Source organism: Squalius cephalus (genome assembly GCF_949319135.1).
Source record: "Squalius cephalus genome assembly, chromosome: 8".
Classification (NCBI taxonomy): Eukaryota; Metazoa; Chordata; class Actinopteri; order Cypriniformes; family Leuciscidae; genus Squalius; species Squalius cephalus.
The window spans coordinates 13,498,209-13,509,820 of record NC_137129.1 but is presented as its reverse complement, the minus strand read 5'-3'; positions in this window follow the sequence as shown (position 1 = coordinate 13,509,820).

Genomic DNA, 11,612 nt, shown 5'->3' with positions numbered 1-11,612 from the left:
CAGATTAAAGTTACACACAAAAGAGAAATAATAATAAATGTCAAGTATAATTGAGAAAGCATAGAAATGTTCAATGATGGATTTTGTTCTCAGAGCTCAAGACCATTTCCCCGCAGAAATGTACTAAAGAGATGTACTAAAAACAGAAATGTTTTTCCTTTGTTTTTTTGCGTGCAGACAACGTTATCAAAATGATTCACGCACGGATCTGTGAAAATGACTATTATTCGGCAGTAGTTGGCGATCTCACTTTGTAAAGAAACACTAAGCACCTACAGACTGAACACGTAAAACGCATGTACATGACATCACCGTTCCCACAAATATGCGCTTACACTGAGACAATAACATGTAAATGAATGGCCAAAACGCATACATGTAAAAAAGTTTTTCGTTTTTAGTTGAAATAGTGTTCCAGCTAAAACTAGCCCAGGGATGTTCTTGTGTTCATTTAATTGCAGGATTTACTTTCCCCTCAAAGTCAAGAAATGACTTCCGTAAAGTGACATTTCCAAAAGGAACTTGATTTTATCCATCAAGATCGAATTTGATCACTTTGACGTTATTGGTTAATAGTATTTTTGCTGCATTTATGAAATCAGAGATTCCACTCTGATTCATTCATGTGCTTGGACTAAAAAAAAAAATTGGGGTCAGTAAGATTTTTTTTGAAAGAATTTGATACTTTTATTCAGCAAGGATGCATTAAAATGATCAAAATAACAGTAAAGACATTTGATCTTTTTTCAGGAAATCTTTTAAAAAATGAATCACGGTTTCAACAAAAAGTAGAATCAATATTGATTATAATAAGAAATGTTTCTTGAGCAGCAAATCAGCATATTAGAATTTCTGAAGGATCATGTGACACTGAAGACTGGAGTAATCACTGCTGAAAATTTCTATTATTACATTCATGTAAAAAATATTTCACAATATTACTATTTTTATTGTATTTGTGATCAAATAAATGCTGCCTTGTTGAGCATAAGGGACTAAATCTTACTAGCCCCAAACTTTTGAACAGTATAGACTATGGCAAAATATGTAATTATGTCACCTCTGTATTGTCTTGCAAAATATTTAAGAACAAAGTATGTGACACACAGCTTTAATAAAATAAGACCAATAATGATGCAGACAGCTGAATGTGTAGACATTTGAAATGTGTACTTCCTTTAAGTCGAAGCTGTTGCCATTTTAATTGTTTAACCCAAAATCCCATGTTTCTAACTTGCAATTATGTGAACAACAAAGATGTGAACCGTTTAAAGTAGCTGGAAACTTAGAATTATGGTGATTCAACTACATATTGTTACATTTTAATGGATTATGAAAACATCTCTTCAGAATGTGATGAATGTGGATTAGAGCAGGAGGAGAATATGATATAAATAAGTACATTTTGGACTTGTGTTTTCAATAAGCATAATATCTTTGTTAGGTTCAGAGCTTGAACCATGTACACATCATACACCTTTTAATATTTATCAGCTCAAATTGTTTTGTAGATTTGGGCAGGTCTTTCAAATCTTCATCTTCATTAAAATGCACACAGTATTTTCTGATAAAGTATTAACTTTTCCAGCCAGCAACTTCCTGCTGTGCACGACAAAATCTCAGCTATGCCAAAATTCTATCCAATGAAGCAAATGTCAAGTTTAAGATCAAGTTGAATCACACATTTCTTCCCCATTCTGAAAACTTTCACAGATTCTGGTGTTTTATAAGGTGTAAATTGTGCAGTGCTGCTCACCTCACTGTGTCTATAAGCTGAGATAATGAGACTTTTCCTGTTGCGATGACACCTGCTGAGCCATCAAATCTCACTGCAGGGCAGAGTCATCTGGGATGGCCATTCCCTGTGCCGATGACTGCATACAGTACATCCTGAGAGGAAACAGTCCAACAATTATCTAATGGCATTAAAAGCTTCGGTAATAAACATGAATGTCTGTGCCAGATGTAAATAAATGCGGTGTTTTCCCACATCACTTATCTTCTGCTGTGACAACTCTCAGTCAAACTGTAGCAATGCACCATGTGGACATGATGGAGGACGTCCTGGGTCATGAGATCCTGATTGATAATGTCAGATGTACAGTGTTTAAGATGCAGCTCTTCTTGCTTTCCTGTTCGGAGGGCATGAATAATGATTGTAATGTTTTATCTGTCTTTTATGTGTGGTTTGGATAGCTGGGTCTGTGTGTGTCATATTGGTATATTACTACAAAGTCTTCAAGTGAAGTTCAAATTGATTATTGTGTTTTTTGGTTATGTTCGGGGGGAGGCGGATTGTGTAAAATAAACACATTAAAAACACTGAGCCTTTACAAATTCTTGTGCATTTAATGGTATACAGTAATGTGGTATTTGACACAAAATCAAGCTTTTAAAGAATAATGCATCTAAGAAGCAAGTGCTGCTATATTGGTAATATTCAATTTGATCCAAAATACTCAAACAATATGCCCCGTTATAAGCTCAATGTGTTAAATTACCTTTTTTTTTTTTTTTCAAGTCGAAAACTATGGATATAAATATAATATATAAACAAGGCTTTGATTTCATTTCATTTAAATTAATGTACTATATTTTACTTTGATAATGTGTTTTTTTATTTAATATTTTGTATTTTTAGGGGATTTTATGGTACTAAATTATATTTATTGAATAGTTATGATCTATTACCTGTTAATCACTTTTTGGACCACATCGAAGAGGCGAATAAACGGAAGTGGGAATATCAGGAGTGAGGAGAAAGTATGGGATGAATATAGTATCAAAATGATTAACACGTGCAAGCACTATAATCCATGAACTTGATAAAGGTTGCAGATATGTTTTACTATCTACAACCAAATGCCTTTCAATTTGCGTGTGCAAAATTCAAAATTGAATGAATGTGTCGCAATTTGTACAAATAGAGATATTTTTGTGAATACAAATGTTTTCTTTTGTATTAGTGAATCATAATTTGCGCATGCAACAAAAAAGATGTGCATTTGTGGATCAGGTGACACGCGTGAATTAATTGACTCGTTTCTGAGTCGATCATTTCACCGGATTAGCCTAGCTTGCACGATCCACACACAGCTGTCTGTGAAAACCTGCTACCACTAGATGGCAGTATGTGCTAAAACAGACAACACCATTTAAACATTATTAAAAATACATAGGCTACTGAGTTTCCTGTTTCAATTTGTTTAATTTCAAGATCTGAGGTGAATTATCCATTGTTGCTTTTACCACATTAATATCACCTGAAAATCCGATAACATTTTCATCCACGCAGCTGATTTCTGTAAATGAATGTAAAACTAAATGTATATTGCAGCACAGGGTGAAGTCAGTATAACGACGATTTGAGACAAATAAATGTATATTTAATATAAAACTATGTAAATGGCACTCTGTGGCGCAGCAGGATTTTGAACAAGGTCCTGAGCCGTAGCTGGGCGCCACGGACAGACGCCGAATGGCGCCGCCGGTGTGTGTACACTCATAGAGAATAATGTGTTTGAATTTTAAAGACGTGGCGCTTCTCGTCCGGTGTGCGACCCCCTTCAGAGAGTGATTTGTTAATTTTGTGTTGACCGCGCATGCGCAACATCCTAGGTTCTTTACTGGAAACAGAAATGATTAGTTCATCTCTCGAGTCTTCAGGTTCGGGTCTGGGTTAGGGTTAGGGTTAGGGTTAGGGTTAGGGTTAGGGTTAGGGTTAGGGTTAGGGTTAGGGTTAGGGTTAGGGTTATGCAACATCCAATAGGTTCTGTACTGGAAACAGAAATGATTAGTTCATCTCTCGAGTCTTCAGGTTCGGGTCTGGGTTAGGGTTAGGGTTAGGGTTAGGGTTAGGGTTAGGGTTAGGGTTATGCAACATCCAATAGGTTCTGTACTGGAAACAGAAATGATTAGTTCATCTCTTGAGTCTTCGGGTTTGGGTCCGAGTCTTTCGTTCTTCCTTTCAGTCCCATTGAGGGCTACTGTCAGTACCGGAAAGATTCTTGTTTCTTTCTGAGTCTTTCGTTCTTCTGTCACGTGATGAACGAATGACTCGAATCCGAAGTCGATAGACTCAAAATATGAACTAATCAATTCTGTATCCGGCACTACAGACTGCAAAGCTTATGAGGATGTCACGGGATGAACGAACAGCTTCGGGAGGTGAGGTAAACTAACAGACTGCATAGCCTGCAGACCAAGATCAATTAATTAATCGTTTCTGTTTCTCATAATTTGGCCTTTTCCTTGCATTGCAATTTTTTTCTTATTCTAAATGCGATCAACATTTGATGTGTTTGGGGAATTTGGCTAACTTGTAACTTTTTAAATACATTCTGCTGAAATGAACGAAATGACTCGAAAAAAGATTTGTTCATTTTGATGAACGAGATTCAAAGATCTGAGTTAGTAAAACGATCCGAACTTCCCACTACTACACGAAATAAGGATGCGTTAACTTGACAAAATTATCTCGTGGCCACAACTTATTATCACGTTCCCACAAGTTAATGTATCATGGCCACGACAAAACTAAGTGAACCGAACATGTCCCCTCCCGATGACCGTACAAAGAACTCTTCCTCAATCTCCTGAAACTCTTGTAATGACAGGGTGAAAAGGCTGCAGGTGGTCAGCGCAAAAACTGTGGTCAACTGCCTTCCACCAAACAGGAAGCTGATCTCTGCAGAAACACAAAACTTCTTAAAATGGTGAGTAGAGGCTGGTTGTTTAAAACACATTGGAGTTTCACAGCAAAGATTATCTGACTGACCATCTGATCAATACTGCACACAAAACTGGGAAAACATTTTCTTGATCTGGCAAGCTCTGTAATCTAATTTTGAGCATTTTTGAGAGTGAAACTCATGTAATTGACGCTGTTCTCACGCTCTCACACCACACGTCTGTTATATATATAACATGTATATAGTATAGTATATATATATCTGTTATGTGTGTGTATGTATATATATAAAAATCAGGCAGCTGAAACTAATTAAATGGTCTCAGGTGCCTGATTTTTTATTTCATTGCAAAGTGTTAGAACATTTTCACCCAGCTCTTTATATAAGGTTGGATATTTAAGCATTTCCAAATTTATTCGCATTCATACAGTATCAGCATAATGTATAAAGCAGATCTCTACTGCTTGATTGCTTGTATTGTTGCAAAATGTAAACTATATTTATCTATAGTAGACCAGCCCTAATCTGATAAATATGACTATCAGAGGCATGCAGAAAATCAGATATTATAAACATTAACATGATTTTCTGTAAAGCTGCTTTGAAACAATGTGTATTTGAAAAGCGCTAAATTTGACTTGACTAGCACTGCAATGTGGACCAGACTTTATGCCGAACCTCTACACGAGACTACTTCTCAACTGAATCACACAACAGTAAGTTTCTCATACATCACCTCCAAAGTGAACTCCATCACACAGCTCCATTTGGCAGCACCCGTCCACAGTCAATGAAGAACATATTGTCAGGTCGAGCATTCTGATGAATGATGATGTCACCAGCATTGAAGAACTCTTCAACTTCCAACTTCATCAAGATGGCTTCGGTGAATTATTTGTTAAGCGACAAAAACATGCCTTTGTTCAACAAAGGTATTTCTGCTATGATATCCTTTGAAACAGAAAACATAGCACTATTAAAAATTATTTCTATAAAAAGATACTGTTTGAGCCACATGATTGTTTGAACAGCAGAAAAACGTATTGTGTGTTATCTAAAGTTTATATATATAAATCAATTAGAAACCTTTCTGAGCTGTTTTGACACGATGTCAAGGATGTTCTCCTTATCCCGGTGCCACTTGTACTGGGCAGTGGTACAGTGGCGCAACACTCTGGGCAGCTTTTGGAACATTGTGGAGGATTGTAGCTGGTTTATCTGAATTATTTATATATCATGGCGTAATATCATCAGAGCTGCCTTGTATTTATTTGCTGAATAAACAAACTTAACAAATACAAACAATAAACAAACAGCTTTAATTTTAACTCTTAAAATTCACCTTTACCTTGTATGCTTTGCCAGTCGCAGACATGCTCCCAAATGCTGTGATCACGCAAGAAATAAATGCAAAACACATTACATATCAAATCACCATACTTACAATAGCTATCCACCGTTCATCCACACCTAAAAAAACAAACAAAAGGGAATCACTTTAGTTCAATGTAAACTACTTTTTTTTTCTTCAGTGGTGTTTGCTCATGCAAAACCTTATGCCACAATGCTAGGGTGCCATGGCATGGCTAAGCCATTGCCTTTTTTGTTTTCATCTGGCAGATGGAAATCATTTGTCTGATCACTTAAAAGTATCTTTGTATCACAGGTTTTTAACGTATTTGAAGGTTTGAAGTATTTTTCCGAGGTATTCTGCAAAATGTAACAGAAAAAAAGGAAGACATGTTGAACACATCATGTCAAACAAATGCCTACATAAGCATAAAAAAATGAAAATCTTGGGGAAAATCTTCCATTACAGATATGAAGTACTGAACATCAGACACCTAAAATGATAGATAATAAAACATAAAGTATCCATAGAACAGTAAGGGTGTACAAAATACAACCAAAAATGTCCTGTTGCTTGCTGGTTTATCATGTTATGACAGAGGAGGAAAAATGTGAGAAAATACTACAAAAATGAAATAAAACGTCTCGGTTACGTATGGTAACCCTCGTTCTCCGAGGAGGGAACGGAGATGTGAGTCAGAAGTGATTCTGACGAATGGGGATCGCTTGCGAGAGCCTATCTACTTCGAGTGAAACTAACGAGCCAATACACATTGGCATGCGATAATTGCACCAGCTGCCGTGCATCACGGCGCGAGCATATAACAAGCAGCAGGTGCGTTCGCATCCTTGTTTTTCCGCTGAGGAGCCGGACCTGTGACTCAGCCAGAAGAGCGGAAGCTCAGCAACTGTGGCGAGGGGACTCGCGTCTCCGTTCCCTCCTCGGGGAACGAGGGTTACCATACGTAACCGAGACGTTCCCCTTTGTCAGCTCACTATGACGTGAGTCAGAAGTGATTCTGACGAATGGGGATATCTACCAAAACGCCACGGTTGCTGGCCCTTCCAGCGCTCCGCTTGAGCCTCCTGGTCTGACCGCAGTGTTGGGCAGAAAGTATGAGCTCTAAACAGAGAAGGTCAGTCACTGCTGTTCAGCAAGACCCACTCAGTGTGACTTTTTGGATAATGCTGGGAAAGCATGCCCTTGGGGAAGGGAACGCTGCGGAAGCCACATCCTACCCTGGAGGGAGGCACTGTGACGTTTACACAAATGGACTAGCCAAGCAGGGTAGTACAACATATGGCAGTCTCTGGGGTGGTTCCAGCCTAGTTATGGGGGGAAGAACACCAGCAGAGACGACAGAGTGGGCTCTGTCGAGGGAAAGACACGGGCTCGTCGGCAGAGGAGCTGATCGTGGAGGAATACACATATGGGGTCGCCGCAGGGACCGCTACATATGGACACCCAGCCTAACACAGGTTCCACAATGCATACAAGTGCAGGCCTGGCGTCAGACGCTCCGCAACGTCTGACTGGAACTCGCAGGGTTAGCCATTTCTGGGGAACACTACTGGAGCAATAGACGCACATATGGGGGCGGGAATGGCGTTGCAAGCCGACAGTAAGAACGGGTCCCTCGCGCTACTGGCTACTGGGGGCGAGTATATAGGAAGATACCGGCTCTACATGGAGGCTATAGAATCTATCGAACGTGTTAGGTGTCGCCCAGCCCGCAGCTCTACATATATCTCTCAGCGAGGCGCCAGCGCCCAGGAGGAAGCAACACTTTTAGTTGAGTGTGCTCGCAACCCGAACGGGCAAGGCATGCCTTGGGCATCGTAAGACTGATCTTACGATCTGATCTTACACAACTGATCCTCCGGAGGCAGAGCTTGCAGGTTCACTGCCTAATCCCTGAAGGGAGTGGTAGGAACCTTGAGCACATATCCAAGCTGCGGTCTCAGGATAACGTAAGAGTTGGCCGGCCCGAATTCTAGGCACGATTTGTTGACTGAAAATGCTTACAGGTCCCCTACCCTCTCTATGGAAGCCAGGGCAGTCAGGAGCACTGTCTTTAGTGACAAGATCTTTAACTCAGCTGACTGCAGTGGTTCAAAGGGAGGTCTCTGCAGTGCGCTGAGCACCAGAGACGGGTCCCAAGAGGGTATAGAGGGGGGGCAAGGCGGATTCAGTCTCCTCGTTCCCCTCAGGAACCTGGCGATCAGGTCATGCTTTCCCAACGACTTACCTTCAACTGCATCGTGATGTGCGGCAATAGCGGCAACATACACTTTGAGGGTGGAGGGAGACAGCCTTCGCTCCAACCTATCTTGCAGGAAGGAAAGCATGACTCTGATCGGACATCTTCAGGGGTCTTCCAGGTGGGAAGAACACCATGCAACGAATAGGTTCCACTTCAGAGCATAGTGGCGCCTTGTTGAGGGGGCTCTAGCAGAAGTGATGGGGTAGATCACCTAGAACCTCCACGTCCTGTCCAGGGACCAGACATGAAGTTTCCAGATGTCTGGACGCGGGTGCCATAGAGTGCCCCATCTCTGAGAAAGCAGGTCCATCCTCAGAGGAATGGGCCAAGGAGGTTCTGTCACGAGGAGCATGAGTATTGGGAACCAGGTCTGGTTGGACCAATTACGGCACAACTAACAAGACCTGCTCCTCGTCCTCCCTGACTTTGCACAAAGTCTGTGCGAGAAGGCTCACTGGGGGAAACGCATACTTGAGTAGGCCCCGGGGCCAGCTGTGCATCAGTGCATCCGTGCCGAGGGTCCCCTCGGTCAGGGAATAAAACAACTGGCAATGGGTCGAGTCCGGAGAGGCAAACAGATCTATCTGAGCGGCTCTGAAGAAGTCCCATATCAGCTGGACCACCTGGGGATGGAGACGCCACTCCCCCGGAAGCGTGGGCTGTCGTGAAAGCTCGTCAGCTGCACGATTGAGCATGCCAGGGAAGTGAATGGCACGAAGCGACCTCAGATGCTTCTGACTCCATAGGAGGAGATGGCGTGCGAGTTGCGACACGCGGCGGGAGCGTAGACCACCTTGATGGTTGATGTACGCAACGGTCGCAGTGCTGTCCGTACGGACCAGTAAGAGCTTACCATGTAGCGGCCCTTTGAGGCGGCCCAGCGCAAGGCGTACTGTGAGCAACTCGAGGCAATTGATGTGCCAATGCAGAAACTGCATGCCCGTTGTACGTGGCCCCCCAGCCAGTAGCAGAGGCATCCGTGAAGACCACAGCATGCCTGGACACTTGTTCTAGGGGAACACCTGACCGAAGAAACGAAGGGTCCGACCACAGGCTGAAGGTTTGGAGGCAGTGCGGGGTGCTGTGCACGAGCTACGTGCCTCTCAGCCAGGCCCATCTCGGGACTCGGCCATGAAGCCAGTGCTGAAGCGGTCTCATATGAAGCAACCCGAGCGGCGTTACTGCGGCTGCGCATGCATATGCCCCAGGAGCCTCTGAAAAAGTTTCAGTCACCACATCAGGAACAAACCAGGACCTGAAATAATCCTATCTTATTAATTTCGGATCAAGGATGACCTAGACAGAAACAGGAATGCATTGTATCAATTTTTAACCGTATTTTAGAAAGGTAAAGGTAAAGCATAATAAATAATTAATATTACACTATAGACATATAAGGCAATGAAGGCATGTTCATACCTGAACATCTTCACTGAAAATGCCCATTCAAAAATTAAGGCCAACATCAACACAAAACAGGAGGTCTGAAAATACATTGAAAGTCACCAAGTAGTGTGTTTTTGTGGGCACTACCATACAAATCATCAGAAAATGCCACGTCCAGAGGAATTGTTATAAGGTTCACAAATGTTAAGACCACCATATACACAAGATAGTAGTGCCTAAAGACAGAAAAAGGCAAATTTTAACATTTCTTTTTAGATCACTGCGATGGCATTAATGGCACATTGACAGACATAAGAAGACATTACATCCTCATGACAACATATATTTATTTAAATAAATAGTGATAATGCCATAGAAGACTTTATACCTTGAATTACCATGCAAAAAACATGGTACATATCACATAGTATCATTAGAAGCACACGTTATGTATTAATTTCAATTGCAAGTGTAAAATTTGTAATTTTATTGTTACATTTTATATTACTTATATTTATTTAAATTTAATCGCGTATATTAAAAATGTGAATGTGAAATAAGTATTTAAATTGTGTTTGATTTTATTAAGATAAAACAAAAAAAATTGTTCAGTGTAATCAGTTATCGACTGTCATTCATGTTTACTCTTAATAACCGTCCTAGAGATCAAATAAGACGTCATAATATAGCCTATATAAATATATAATTTTTACGTTACAACGATCACACTTCTAATTAAGTTACCATATGCTGATTCTGAATAATTAGAAACTGAATTATGTTAGCTTGGTTAATATGAAATATGGTGAGCGTTAGTTTCCAGGCTAGTAAGTCTGTGTTAACGTTACTCCGTGGGTGCCCAGCGGTAGGTTTCACCTTCAGCTTCTTTTTTCTCTTCATTTTCGTTCCCTTCTAGTCCAGTCATTTTATGAAAAAAGGTTGAACAAATTGCAACAGAAGCAAACTCAAACTGATTTTGTATCCTCAATATGTCATGAGTAAGGAAAAAAAGTCCCGAAGAATCCCCTTAGGGGAAAGTTTCGAAAAAGACCCAAATAGCCTATTCGTATTCATTCTTTTTCTTACGTGAATAGGGTAAAAATATTAACCTTTAGATATCACCATGAACATTACTGAGTTGATTACTTACATCAAGACAAACAAAAATTGTATTACAAGTTTTTTTTAATTGTTTGTTAACATGGACAAACGGTGCATAATCTAATTATGTATGTGCTAATTTGCATAAATACCAAATAGTCCAGTCATTTTAGGGAAAAAGGTTGAACAAATTGCAACAGAAGCAAACTCAACTGATTTTGTATCCTCAATATGTCCTGAGTAAGGAAAAAAAAGTCCCGAAGAATCCCATTAGGGGAAAGTTTCAACAAAGACCCAAATATAGCCTATTCATACGCCTTATTCATTATTTTTCTTACGTGAAGGTTAAAATTTTTAACCTTTAGATATCACCATGACAATTACTGAGTTGATTACTTACATCAAGACAAACAAAAATTGTATTACAAGTTTTTTTTAAATTGTTGGTTAACATGGACAAACGGTGCATAATCTAATTACAGTATGTAGCCCTATGTGCTATTATAATTTGCATAAATACCACAACAGATCTAAACATTGGGTTTAGCCAGGTGAAAATGTCTTGTTGAATCTTGTTGACACATAACAGTAAAATACTTAATGTTAAGGTCTGAATGGAACCCATTTAGGCTACCCATGAACATTAATACATAGAGGCAGGAAGAAGTAGCCTACTTTAAACCAGCCTATCTATTTTCCAAAACATGTTTTATTCTAAAACTGTGAGAAAATCATAGCCATAAATCGAAACAAGTTGTGTTTCAAATTAAGTTAAAAATTCGAGTTAAAAAAAGAGCTTTTAGTAAGATTTTGTTTCGGC